Here is a 15,087-nt window from a genome sequence, read left to right as displayed (position 1 = left end):
ATGGCCAGGGCACGTTCCGTGCCCGGTCATTCATTGCTTCTAATTGTACCTCTGTCCTTGCGACACAGGTACAATTATAGTGCAGGAGGAGGTGGCGCTGGCGCCCCCCTCTGAGCTGCGCCCGGGGCACGTGCCCCGCCTGCCCCCCCTAGCTACGCCCCTGCCCATAACATTTCTGGGAATATTGATATGTGTTGTACAAGCCAGGCCTGGCATATAGCCCATGCCCACCACTAGGGGGTCAATCACACAGAACTGTAACTGTTATGTCATTTGTGCTTTATTTCTTTATTTGCATCATTCTTATTCAGATCACCCTTGTTTACCTTTCCCTAAATAAAACGGTTGAGTAGTTTCACCATAACCGCTTGTGAGTGTGTACTGAGCAAATGTGGGGGTTTCCCGCGTCGACCCCTGGCAGAAGAAGAGGACCCTCCTGCTTTCGTATAGAGCTCCTAGCAAGATTTGGGTGGAGGCACTGCGCCATAGTGAGGTGAGAACTACAATACACCCTGCCTACAGAGGTCGGCCCAAAGGGGTGTTACACATATATTGTAATTGACAGATTTTGACATGATATTGATCACTTTTTAGCCCAACGTTTAGTTGATCTGTCCCAATCTCCACAGTAAAGTGTCCATAGGTCTCCACTAGACCGACAGGGGTAAAAATAAAGTGTCCTTTTGGCCTAAGTCAGGCTGATATACGTTATTCCATACAACGGAATCCCTCAAGAAATGTACAATGCGTGGTATATGTTTTTAAGCATGGAAGACTATGGGTGACGTATACCACTATATAGCATACGTCACAGGCCTCTGTTTCATGTATACGTCATAGGATTTACAATAGATTTTCATGACATGTATATGTTAAATTGATCCGTCGATGGGAGTCAGATGCCTGTAACAGATGCCTAACCGTGGCATCCCTCACCTATAGGCTATTATGGCATCCGTTTAACGTATATGTCTTGAAAGGTGTCATGAGAGATAATGATGCATACATTTAACGTACGCTATTGTAGTCTATGCTTGGCAGATGCCACTGTTTAGTATCTGTCACTGTCTATGTTTAACGTATATGTCGGGAGCTGTTCCTGGCATATACATTAAGTGGAGGCTAAAAACGTGATGTGATGGGGACTTATAGACTTTGCTAGACTGATATTCGTTGGAAACACAGTAAAATGTGACTTCTCGTGATCTAGTCCCCTGCAGGCCGTCTTCATCTCCGATAAAGGAGTTTCTAAGTACATTCTTTTCTCTGACAATTACTGTATGTACTATATTATATTCTCTGTATGTCTTATATTCCCTGTATACTGTCCTCACTATATGTACCATATTCTCTGTATACTGTCCTCACTGTATGTCCTATATTCCCAGTATACTGTCCTCACTATATGTACTATATGCCCTGTATACTGTCCTTACTGTATGTCCTATATACTTTGTATATGGCCCCCACTGTATGTCCTATATTCCCTGTATACTGTCCTCACGCTATGTACTTTTTCCCAGTATACTGTCCTCACTGTATGTCTTATATTCCCTGTATATTGTCCTCACTATATGTATTATATTCTCTGTATACTGTCCTCACTGTATGTCCTATATTCCCTGTATACTGTCCTCACTATATGTACTATATTTCCAGTATACTGTCCTCACTATATGTACTATATGCCTGTATACTGTCCTTACTGTATGTCCTATATACTTTGTATATTGCCCCCACTGTATATCCTATATTCCCTGTATACTGTCCTCACGCTATGTACTTTTTCCCAGTATATTGTCCTCACTGTATGTCTTATATTCCCTGTATTCTGTCCTCACTGTATGTCCTATATTCCCTGTATACTGTCCTCACTACATGTACTATACTCCCAGTATACTTTCCTCACAGTATGTCCTACATTTTCTGTATACTATCCTCACTGTATGTCCTATATTCCCAGTATACTGTCCTCACTGTATGTCCTATATTCCCAGTATACTGTCCTCACTGTATGTCCTATATTCCCTGTATACTAGGCTCATTGTATGTCCTATATTCCCAGCATACTGTCCTCACTGTATGTCCTATATTCCCTGTATACTAGGCACATTGTATGTCATATTCCATGTATATTGTCCTCACTGTATGTCCTATATTCCCTGTATACTGTCCTCACTGTATGTCCTTAAGGCTTTATTCAGACGAACGTAAAATACGCGCGTGCAACGCGCGTGATTTTCACGCGCGTTGCCCGGACCTATATTAGTCTATGGGGCCGTGCAGACATGTGCGTGGTTTTTGCGCAGCGTTGCTCCGTTGCCAAAAAGGCACGACATGTCCGTTGATTCAGCGTTTTCAACGCATCACGCACCCATTGAAGTCAATGGGTGCGTGAAAACAACGCAGGGCACACTGAAGCACCTCCGTACGCACAGCGTTTTTCACGCAACACTTGTTAAGTCTATGTAAATGAGTTGAGCAGACTAGACAAAACAACTACAAACCAGGAAGTGGCTTTTCACTTTCTGAGCACATGCGCACAGTTTAAACTGACATCTGCAGCAATAGTAGTTTTTTAACCTGTAAAACCACCCAAAAACAACAAACACGGGCCAAAGTGTGAGGTAACGTGAAATCTTGATGCGAACATGCATGTGCTCACAGCAAGCAGGTGTTGGAGAAGGTGTCTTTTTGTAGGCTGCCATCTCCATTACTCCACCCTCCGTTGTTTTGACGCGCGTAAAAACGCATGCCATACGCGCGTTAAATACGCTATCACGCTGCCCAAACGGATGCCACACGCAACTCCAACGCAACCGAAACGGCGCGTTTTTCACGCGCACAAAAACGCAACGTTCGTGTGAATCCAGCCTAATACTGTCCTCACTATATGTATTATACTCCCAGTATACTTTCCTCACAGTATGTCCTACATTTTCTGTATACTATCCTCACTGTATGTCCTATATTCCCAGCATACTGTCCTCACTGTATGTCCTATATTCCCTGTATACTAGGCTCATTGTATGTCCTATATTCCATGTATATTGTCCTCATTTAATGTCCTATATGCCTTGTATACTGTCCTCACTGTATGTCCTATATTCCCTGTATACTAGGCTCATTGTATGTCCTATATTCCATGTATATTGTCCTCATTTAATGTCCTATATGCCTTGTATACTGTCCTCACTGTATGTCCTATATTCCCTGTATATTGTCCTCACTGTATGTACTATATTATACTCCCAGTATACTGTCCTCATTTAATGTCCTATATGCCTTGTATACTGTCCTCACTGTATGTCTTATATTCCCTGTATACTAGCCTCATCGTATGTCCTATATTCCCTGTATACTGTTCTCACTGTCTGTCCTACATTCCCTGTATACAGTCCTCACTATATGTACTATATTCCCTGTATACTGTTCTCACTGTCTGTCCTACATTCCCTGTATACAGTTCTCACTATATGTACTATATTCCCTGTATACTGTCCTCACTGTATGTCCTATATTCCCTGTATACTGTTCTCACTGTCTGTCCTACATTCCCTGTATACAGTCCTCACTATATGTACTATATTCCCTGTATACTGTCCTCACTGTATGTCCTATATTCCCTGTATACTAGCCTCATTGTATGTCCTATATTCCCTGTATACTGTTCTCACTGTCTATCCGAGGGGTCTCAAACTCGGCCGGGTAAGTGGGCCGCATATAGAAAAAATGGGAAGTTGACGGGCCGCATTACTTTCAAATTTGATACAATACAAAATTGTCAATCAATTAGTTATTTGATCTACTATAACACTATATTACTATCATAATAATACTACATTACTATAATAATACTACATTACTATAATAATAATACTACATTACTATAATAATACTACATTACTATAATAATAATACTACATTACTATAATAATACTACATTACTATAATAATACCGCTAGGTTTAACATTTTTAGATATTTCTCCACGTGCTTATTTCAACAATTCAGTTTTCCAGTTTGTGTCGCTAAATGCAGTCCGGCGGCTCAGTTGGCAGCGTTTGGCAGACACATGTCAAGATTGGGCAGTCCCTTTTTAGACCGTGCCACAGTGCCCTCTGTAGATAATGCCACAGTGCCCTCTGTAGATAATGCCACAGTGCCCTCTGTAGATAATGCCACAGTGCCCTCTGTAGATAATGCCACTGTGCCGTCTGTAGATAATGCCACTGTGCCGTCTGTAGATAATGCCACTGTGCCGTCTGTAGATAATGCCACTGTGCCGTCTGTAGATAATGCCACTGTGCCGTCTGTAGATAATGCCACTGTGCCGTCTGTAGATACTGGACAGCGATGTCAGAGGCTTCCCCAGAGTCCCGGAGCAGAGCCTATACTAGCGTTTTGCCCGGGACTCCAGCTCTGGGGAAGCCCCAGACATACTAGCGCTCTGCCCGGGACTCTGCATATATGGACAGCGATGTCAGGGAATTCCGCAGAGTCCCTGAGCAGAGTCTATACTAGCGCTCTGCGTGGGACTCTGGCTCTGGGGAAGCCCCAGACATCGCTGTCCATATGTGGATATCGATGTCAGGGAATTCCACAGAATCCCGGAGCAGAGCCTGCACTAGCGGCTCAGTGTCCCACGGGCCGCAGATGACAGCGTCAGGGGCCACATGCGGGCCGCTTGCTTGAAACCCCTGCTTTAGAGGGTAATTTATTTATTTTTTAACTTTGTGTACATAAAAATAAACCTTTGTTTTACATCCCCTTAGGGGACTTGACCCAGCAATCATTGCATCGCTTGCATGATACTATTGCACTACTAATGAACTGAAGTATATCGTGATCCCTGCCGGAGGCAAGTCTTAATAGGAGTGCAGAGATGGCAGACCTGGGGCCCCTCATTAGGGCCCCAGGTTGTCATGCCAATCATCGGCAGCCTGCGATCACGCCGTTGAGTTGGGTGATGGACTATTAGAGGGGGTCACCCCTCTTCTTAACACCTCAGATGCTACAGTCGCTATTGTGAGCCCAGAGCTAAGCAAAGCTGGACAGAGGGCGGTCATGATGGTTCTGGGCCTGCAAGGGGTCAAGTAGAGGGGTATTGTGATTATAGATTGGTGGGTGGGTTTAAGTTAGGAACCTTACTGGGGGGCTGGGGGTATTGGGGGTGGAGTTATGGAATATATATATATATATATATATATAGGTAGTAGGCAAGGAAGCCATTTTATGGCTTGAAAAAGTTTGTGAGGAGAAGGTGTGTGCAGCCAGTGTCAGGGTAGCCATCAGTGTTTGTGTCAGTTTAGGGCCTAGACTATAGACGGAGGGCTTAGAGCAGTTGCTGGAGAGGATTAGGGTACAGGCAGTGGAGAAGGGGCTAGGGTGAGTGCAGGAGCAGTTAGGGGCCCTTGTGGGTGTCCCCCCAGGGCTCTGCGTTCCAGGCCGCCTGAGTGCCTCAGCCCTACATCGCCGGTTCCACGGCGCAGACGGAGTGTGACCCCCCGCCCCTTACCTGCTGTGGAGGTTCCGGAGGACGGGAGCAGTGGCGTGGACGGTCCGAGGCCGGTGGGAGAGATGGCGGCAGTTTCCGGTGTGCGGGTGAGGGCAGCAGGAAGGAGCGGTCGGGCCCCTGGCATCCAGAGCAGCGTGCGGTGGGCAGTCGGCCTGTGTGACCGCAGTCGAATGAAGAGGCCGATAGAGCAACATGGGCCCGGTCGGCAAGAAAGGCTTCCTTCATTGGCGGTTCAGCAGACGGAGGCGTCTTCTTCTGCCTCCAGCGCGGCAAGCTCACCTGGAGAGCCCGCCTGGAGCTCGTCCAGGGGACCCGAGGCAGGTCAGGATGGTGCGGCTGCAGGGGTGAGTGTTCATGGCGCTCCCGCGGTGCCATCTGCTGGATGGGAGGCATGAGACAGTATTACACCAGAGGCGTAGCTAGGTTCTCCAGTACCCGGGGCAAAGATTCAGTTTGGCGCCCCCCCCCCTCCCAACCTCTTTCCCGACATCTCCTTCCCCCTCGCAATGTTTGTTTTCTCTACCAGTCGACGTGTCATTTATTTTCCACATTTCTTTTTATGTAACTCGAGCATAAAAACATTTGTACATTTTACAAGCAATATAGTTCTATACACAACACCAGAATAGTGCTCAGTACATAAATACAGCCCCAGAACCAAGCTCAGTACATATATAAAGCACCAGCACAAATACAGCTCAATTTAGTGCAACCCCTGACGTATAGGTTCACACTAAATTGTTTCCAGCTCCCAGCATGGTCCGAACAATGGTAAAGATATGCTGGGAGATGCTGTTTCATTAAAAAAAAAATCACACCACCCATCATCTCGCTGCAAATCATACAGTGACTACAGTGCTGATTAGAGGCAGAATGAACATTTACATTAAGTGACTCACCGGTGACGTCTCAGATTCTAGATCTTTTTCTCCATCCGGTCCAGACCTCTATGATGACTTCTCCCGGTCACAACCCATTTCTGCAGTTTGCTTCTCAGATGTCTTCAGCTTCTCACTTTTCCTACATTTCTACACCTATAAACAAAGATAAAGTTCTCATTATACCACACACTACGCCCCTAAATATAATAGCGCCATACACTGCACCTCTAATTATAATAGCACGATACACCATGTCCCACACACACACACTGTGCCCCCTGTAGATGGTGCCTGCCATAGAGCACCCTGTAGATAGTGCCCCCCATAGAGCCCCCTGTAGATAGTGCCCCCATATAGCCCACCTCTGTATAGTGTCCCACATATAGCTCCCCCTATAGTGCTCTACAGATAGCCCACCCCTGTATATAGTGCTCCACGTATAGCCCAACCCTGTATATAGCCCCCCTGTAGATATAGCCCACCCCTGTATATAGTGCTCCACAGATAGCCCCCTGTAGATATATTCCCCTGTAGATATAGCCCACCCTGTATATAGTGCTCCACAGATAGCCCACACCAGTATATAGCCCCCCCTGTAGATAAATCCACACCCGTAGATAATGCCACACACTTTTTTATTACGATAAAATAACAAACTATTCAAACTCACCTTAATCCCGTTCCCACGCCGTCCGGCAGCAATGGAGACCTGCTCTCTTCTGCGCAGGTCTCCTGGGGTTGAACGCTTCTCTGCCAATCAGCGCCTTTCAACGATGCAAGCGGCGCAAAGTATCGAGCCGCTTCACTTGTAGAAAGGAGCTGGCTGAATGGCCGGCAGTGGTGGATTAAGTAGACCATAGGCCATGGGCTGTTCCACAAACTTGGGCACCCCTTCCCTACCGCCGCTCTGCCGTGTCTATAGTGAACACCACCTTTTTGTGTGAGCATTGACAAATGGTTGTTACGATTCCCCTTGTTAAAGGGCTGTGTCCCTACATACTGACAGTCTCCACCATCGCTGACAGTATCACACGGTGTAGGGACACCTCCTTCTGACAATGGGAATGGTAACACGCATTTGTCTATTAGCTCTGGGTACACAGAAATATGTAGAATACAAGGATTACCTGCAACAGACATGTCAGGAGAGGAGATCCCCTATAGATCCAGTGACGTCTTCTCTGATGGGTGCCGTTTTCTTTTCTTCTCCATCTGGCACAGACCGTTATGGCGACTTCTCCTGATTAGACATCTTTGCCCATCACTTCTGCAGCCATTTCCAGCCCCTATAGAAACACACAAATTTAGACACCAAGGCCCAGGACCATACATTAAAGGGGTGGTGCGGGCACAGACCGTTTTTTATACTGATGACCTATCCACGTGCCTGGACAACCCCTTTTACTCATACTAATAAAATTGGACCACAGACTAGATTATAGAATACCTACAGACCCAGACCTTCTAAACTATTGCATTCCCCAGACCAGACCCCCTAAACAAATACAGACCCCCATCACAAGCACCCTGAATAAATACAGACCTCAGACCGGACCCCTAAATACGGACACCAGACCTGACCCCCTACACTAATAATAACCCCAGACCTGACTCCCTTAATACAGACCTCAGACCAGACCCCCTAAACTAATACAGACCCCTAAATAAAAAACCCAAAACTAATACAGACCCCTAAATACAGACCCCATAAACAAATACAGATCACACCCCCAAATACAGACCCCCTAAATACCGACACAGACCTCAAACTAAAACAGACCCCCTAAATACCGACCCCAGATCACTTAAACTAACACAGACCCCTAAATATACAGACCCTAAATCCCTTAATCTGATACAGACCCCAGACCAGACCCCCTAAATACAGACCCCTTAAACTAATAGACACCAAACCTCCTAAATACAGTCCCCAAACCAGGCCCCCTAAATACAGACCCCACACCAGACCCCCTAAATACAGACCCCACACCAGCCCCCCTAAATACAGACCCCACACCAGACCCCTAAATACAGTCCCCACACCAGACCCCTAAATACAGTCCCATTAAACAAATCAATCCCCTTATACTTACATAGTCAGTCTTCTCTGTGGAGTCGCTGCTGCTGCTGGAAGTCCTGCGGTCATGTGACCAGCAGGTCTCTAAGCAATAGTAAAAACTTCAGAGATGAGGTCATGTGACCAGCAGGTCTCTAAGCAATAGTAAGAACTTCAGAGATGAGGTCATGTGACCAGCAGGTCTCTAAGCAATAGTAAGAACTTCAGAGATGAGGTCATGTGACCAGCAGGTCTCTAAGCAATAGTAAGAACTTCAGAGATGAGGTCATGTGACCAGCAGGTCTCTAAGCAATAGTAAGAACTTCAGAGATGAGGTCATGTGACCAGCAGGTCTCTAAGCAATAGTAAGAACTTCAGAGATGAGGTCATGTGACCAGCAGGTCTCTAAGCAATAGTAAGAACTTCAGAGATGAGGTCATGTGACCAGCAGGTCTCTAAGCAATAGTAAGAACTTCAGAGATGAGGTCATGTGACCAGCAGGTCTCTAAGCAATAGTAAGAACTTCAGAGATGAGGTCATGTGACCTTATGTCTAAAGGTCCTTTTGCAGGACATACACAATGCAGTTTCATCACGTTCTTTTGCCGCGATTTGCGGCAAAATCGCGTCAAAACTACAATGTACCATGATAATCCGCCATTGATGCCCCCCCCCCCTGCCATCCCCAGCTACGCTCCTGATTACACCCTGTAGTAAAAAAAACGCTTTGTGAAAAAAAAAACTCATGTCACTTCTTGAGTCCTTTTTGGAGCCGTTTTTCATTGTGTCAATAAAAAAACAGCTTAAAAAAAAAAACGCATCAAAAACTTTTGCTTAAGAAGCAGCTGAAAATCAGAGGCCGTTTTCCCTTAAAAACATCCGCATTTTACAGCCGATTTTACTTTAGCGTGTGAACATACCCTCAGCGTAAACACTGTTCATTTTCGAAAACTGATTTAATTGCGTATTATAGTAACCGCAGAGTGGATGAAATTTGAACAAATATGCTGAGAAACCGTTTCATAAATTGACCTGCGGTGCGTTTTTTAAAATCCGCATCCTGTCACTTTATGCTGCGGAATCGCTGCTCTTCTCTTTCAGGTTTTTTCCATTGAATTTAATGGGGGGTAAAACTCGCAATAAATAGGCAAATGTTGTGATTTTTGCAATGGAAAAGCTGCGATTCCGCCTGCAAAAATCACGAATCCGAAAAAAGTGTTTATTTTTCTAGCATTATTTCCGCAGTGGAGATTCCAAACGAAAAACTGCACCACAATTCTGTGCAGTTTTTCTGGTGAAATTCCCTGCGGCTCCCATGGCGGATACGCTGTGTACTTTTACGCAGCGTATCCCCCTGTGTGCCCTTACCCTATACGTTACATACATCCACTATTCAGGAGGGGAGGCCTCGCAGCAATTCATTAACCCCTTAGTGTCTAAGCCTGTTTTGGCCTTCAGGACCAGCCCCATTTTTGCAAATCTGACATGTGTCACTTTATGTGGTAATAACTCCAGAATGCTTTTACCTATGCAAGCGATTCTGGGATTGTTTTCTCGTGACATGTTGTACTTTATGATACTGAAAAAATTTCGTCGTTAAATTAAATATTTATTTGTAAGAAACGCCAAGATTTAGAGAAAATTAGCAAAAATTAGCATTTTTCTAAATTTTAATGTATTTACTTGTAAAACAGATAGTAATACCACACAAAATACTTACTAGTTAACATTCCCCATATGTCTACTTTATGTTTGCGTCGTTTTTTGAACATTCTTTTATTTTTCTAGGACGTTACGAGGCTTAGAACTTTAGCAGCAATTTCTCGTTCTGAAATGGCTTTGAGGGCCTTATATATTAGAAAGTCCCCAGAAGTCACCCCATTTTGAAAACTGCACCCATCAAAGTATTCAAAACAGCATTCACAAAGTGTTTTAGCCCTTTAGGCGTTTCACAGGAATTAAAGCAAAGTAGAGGTGAAATTTACAAATTTTCATTTTTTTCTTCAAAAATTCATTTCTAATACATTTTTTATGTACCGCAGAAGGTTTTACCCAAGAAATGCAACTCAATATTTATTGCCCAGATTCTGCAGTTTTTAGAAATATCCCACATGTGGCCCTAGTGTGATAATGGACTGAAACACAGGCCTCAGAAGCAAAGGAGCACCTAGTGGATTTTGGGCCTCCTTTTTTTTAGAATATATTTTAGGTACCATGTCAGGTTTGAGGAGGTCTTGTGCTGCCAAAACAGTGGAAACCTCCCAAAAGTGACCCCATTTTGGAAACTATACCCCTCAATGAATTTATCTATGGGTATAGTTAGCATTTTGAACCCACAGTTTTTTTGCTAAATTTATTTGAATTAGTATGTGAAGGTGAAAATCTACTTTTTTTGTGAAAAAACGTAGAAATTTTAAATTTTTACAAGGAATAAAGTAGAAAAAACACCCCAACATATGTAAAGCAATTTCTTCCGATTATAGCAATACCCCATATGTGGTAATAAACTGCTGTTTGGACCCACAGCAGGCCTCAGAAGAGAAGGAGCACCATTTGGATTTTGGATTTCTGATTTTGCTGGAATAGTTTTCAGTGCCGTGTCGCGTTTGCAATGCACTGGAGGGATGAAAACCATGGAAACCCCCCAATAGTGACCCCATTTTGGAAGCTACACCCCTCAGGGCATTTTTCTAGGGGTAAAGTTAGCATTTTGACCCCACAGTTGTTTTGCTGAATTCATTGAAATTAGTCTGTAAAGGTAAAAATCTACTTTTTTTCTGAAAAAAGGTAGCCATTTTTAATTTTTACAAGGAATAAAGGAGAAAAAGCACCCCAACATTTGTAAAGCAATTTCTCCCGATTACGTAAATACCCCATATGTGGTAATAAACTGCTGTTTGGACCCACACCGGGGCTTAGAAGGGAAGGAGCGCTATTTGGCTTTTGGAGCTCAAATTTAGCTGGAATAGTTTTTGGGTGTCATGTCGAATTTGCAAAGCCCCTGAGCAGTGGCGTAACTACCGCCGTAGCGGCTGCTACGGGGCCCGGGGCATGAGGGGGCCCGGGGCATGAGGGGGCCGTGTCGCCCGCCGGCACGGCCCCCACCATGGCCGGAGGCTCCGCTAGCAGCCGCTATGGCTGCTACTGCGGGACGCCACTGAACACTACGGCATCTCCCCGCTCTGCCATTAACTTGTTCCCGACCGCTGGCTGTATTTTTACGGCCAGCGGTCAGGGTCCTTAAAACCCCAGCCATAGACTTTCTACGACTCGGGTTTTAACTTGCTGCCCGCGCGATCGGGCAGCTGAATGTCGGGTCTCCGGCTGTCAGTGACTGCCGGGGACCCTGAGGAGAAGACAGAAGCAGCTATTCTGCTTCTGTCTTCTCCGATGTCTTCTTACACAGCGTTCAATGAACGCTGTGTATAGGAATAGAGACAGCAGCAGCGGCGCTGTCTCTATTCCTCCCGGTGATCATGTGACTGGTCACATGATCGCCGGGTGCTGTTAGTGACAGACAGCTGCTGGGTCTTACGAGACCCAGCACAGCCCTATTAGTGACAATCGTCACTATGAGAGGGCTGATTTCCCCTGTAACTGGGGCTGCTGTGCAGCTCCAGTTACAGTGGAAAAGCATGGTGTAAAAGATAGAAAAAAATATATATAAAGTTTCCCAAAGGTCTTCTTTGACCTTTGAGGGACAGACCATAATAATAAAAAAATAATAAATTAAAGTGCAAAAAAAAATTCAATAATAAATACACATAAAATACCCACCCCAAAAAAAAAACGTTCCCCCCCCCCGCAAATCATTGTTGTAACGCTAGCGCTGACCCAATTACCCTAATATAGACATGTAATATATAAAGATTTACGGTAGACAATGGCGATCACAAATAAAAGGTCTATTTTAGGGTAAAACTATGTTATTACCAAAAAAAAAAATAGCTGAAATGTAAAAAAGCTTATTTTTTTACTATTATTTTCAAACTTTATGAATAAAAATTCTAAAATAGCAAAAAAGGTGTGTATAAAAACGATAAAAAATGAAACCTGCATTGTCTATGGAAAAAAACATCGCAAAAATCACGTCGTTAGCCCAACAAATAAAAAAGTTATAGCCATTTAACTAACACGTGCTAAAAAGGGCTAAACGGTGTCTGGTCCTGAAGGCGCAAAATAGAGCAAAAGACATGTATCCCCTCTCCACAGGACATGTATCCCCTCTCCACAGGATCTCCACAGGACATGTATCCCCTCTCCACAGGACATGTATCCCCTCTCCACAGGACATGTATCCCCCTCTCCACAGGACATGTATCCCCCTCTCCACAGGACATGTATCCCCTCTCCACAGGATCTCCACAGGACAGGGGATACATGTGTGATCGCTGGCATTGATAGGGGCAACGGGGGACTGAAAGTCCCCTGAAGTTCTCCATCACAAACCTCGGACTTCCGGGGTCTGTGTCGGCAGCTCCGGAGAAATGAATGGAGCGCCGGTCGCGCTTGTGCGCATGCGTGATCAGCGCTCCTTTCATTTTTATTGAGCTGCGCAGACGCCGTAAGTCAGAGGTTAGTCATGGAGAACTTCAGGGGACTTTCAGTCCCCCGTTCTCCCTATCGCTGCCAGCGATCACACATGTATCCCTTATCCTGTGGATAGGGGATACATGTATTTTGTAGGACACACTGTAGGTCGCATTTTTTTGGGAGGGGGGACGCTGTATGGCGTTCCCTACAGGGGGGGGGTGGCTGTATGGCGTTCCCTACAGGGGGGGAGCTGTATGGCGTTCCCTACAGGGGGGGGGATGTATGGCGTTCTCTACAGGGGGGGGCTGTATGGCGTTCCCTACAGGGGGGGCTGTATGGCGTTCTCTACAGGGGGGCTGTATGGCGTTCTCTGCAGGGGGGCTGTATGGCGTTATCTACAGGGGCATGTATGGCACTATCTACAGAGGGGGGGCTGTATGGCGTTATCTACAGGGGGGGCTGTAAAAAAGGCACTATCTACAAGGGGGGGGTTGTGTGACACCCAGGGGAGGGGGGGCCCCAGTCAAAAGTTTGCTATGGGGCCCAGTCTTTCCTAGTTACGCCCCTGCCCCTGAGAGACCGAAACTGTGGAAGCCCCCCAAAAGAATCCCCATTTGGGAAACTACACCACTTAAGGAATCTATCTAGGGGTATAGTGAGCATTTAGGCCCCACACGTCTTTTGCAGAATTTATTAGAATTAGGGCGTGAAAAATAATATCAACATTATTTCCACTAAAATGTTGATTTTTTTCAATTTCACAAAGGATAAAGGAGAAAATGCACCCCAACATTTGTAAAGCAATTTCTCCCAAGTGCGGCTATACCCCACATGTGGTCATAAAAGTTTTTTTATTCGAAAGTAATTAACCCTTTACGAACTGATTCATGTTTTGCTTTTTCGTTTTTCCTCCCCGCTTTCTGAGAGCCACTACTTTTTTATTTTTCTGTCAATAGAGTGGTGTGAGGGCATATTTTTTGCGGGACGAGCTGTACCATTGGTTGGTACCATTTTGGGATACATGAGATTTTGTTGATCACTTTTTATTCAATTTTTCGGCAAGCCAGGTGACCAAAAACCATCAATTCTGACAATGATTTTTATTGCTTTTTGACGGCGTTTACCCTGGGCTATAAATGACTATTATACTTTATTCTGCGGGTCGGTACGATTACGGCGATACCATATGTATATACGTTTTTTTATGTTTTGCAGCGTTTGCGCAATAAAATAACTTATTTAGAAAATAATTTATTTTCTGTGTCACCATATCCTGAGAGCCATAACTTTTTTATTTTTCAGTCAAAAAAGCTGTGTAAGGGCTTGTTTTTTGCGGGACGGGTTGTAGTTTTTATCGGTACTATTTTGGCGTACATGCGACTTTTTGATCACTTTTTATTGTATATTTTGGGAGGGGTGGTGACCAAAAAATAGTGATTCTGGCATTGTTTTTCGTTTATTTTTTTGCGGTGTTTACCGTGCGGGAAAAATAATATTATAGTTTTATAGTTGGGGTCGTTACGAACGCGGTGATACCAAATATGTGTACTTTTTTTTTTACGTATTCATTTTGTTTCCTATAATAAAAGACTTATTATAGGAAAAAAAGCAGTTCTTGTTTATGTCACTTATAACTTTTATTTTTACACTTTTTTTAAAACATTTTTATCCTTTTTTTTACTTTTTTCACTTGTCCCACTAGGGGACACTTAGACTTGCAGCTCTGATCGCTGCTGGAATACATTACACTACACACGTAGTGTAATGCATTCCAACTGTCATTGTGACGTGACAGTCACACTGACAGGAAGCCTACGACGACCACCCTCGGGGTGGTCCTCATAGGCTTCTGTACATGGCAACCCGGAAGCCATTGTCTGGCGTCCGGTTGCCATGGGTACCATCGCCAGCCCCCGTGATTTCACATGGGGGCTGCCGATCGGCGCTAAAGACCTTAATTGTGGCGTTCAAAATCGAGCGCCGCAATTAAGGGGTTAACTGCCGATATCAGCGGCGACAGGCCGCTGATCGGCAACGGGGAGAGCAGGGCTGACACCCTGCACAGTTAACCGCCGCTGCGGTGTAGCGCCGCGCGGCGGTT

At 44.9% G+C, this 15,087-nt stretch overlaps 1 long non-coding RNA gene across 1 annotated transcript; it reads right to left on the bottom strand.

The window, feature by feature from the left end:
• Nucleotides 1-5,492: 5,492 nt before the first annotated feature.
• Nucleotides 5,493-8,526, bottom strand: LOC142728070 (uncharacterized). The gene is made up of 4 exons (XR_012877456.1): nucleotides 8,492-8,526; nucleotides 7,526-7,684; nucleotides 6,417-6,551; nucleotides 5,493-5,892 (listed from the first exon to the last, which is right to left on the bottom strand). It is a non-coding gene; the product is annotated as an uncharacterized LOC142728070 (long non-coding RNA).
• Between the last annotated feature and the right edge of the window lie 6,561 nt (nucleotides 8,527-15,087).

This window comes from Rhinoderma darwinii, unplaced genomic scaffold, assembly GCF_050947455.1.
Source record: "Rhinoderma darwinii isolate aRhiDar2 unplaced genomic scaffold, aRhiDar2.hap1 Scaffold_67, whole genome shotgun sequence".
Lineage (NCBI taxonomy): Eukaryota > Metazoa > Chordata > Amphibia > Anura > Rhinodermatidae > Rhinoderma > Rhinoderma darwinii.
This window is presented reverse-complemented; position numbering and strand designations above follow the sequence as displayed.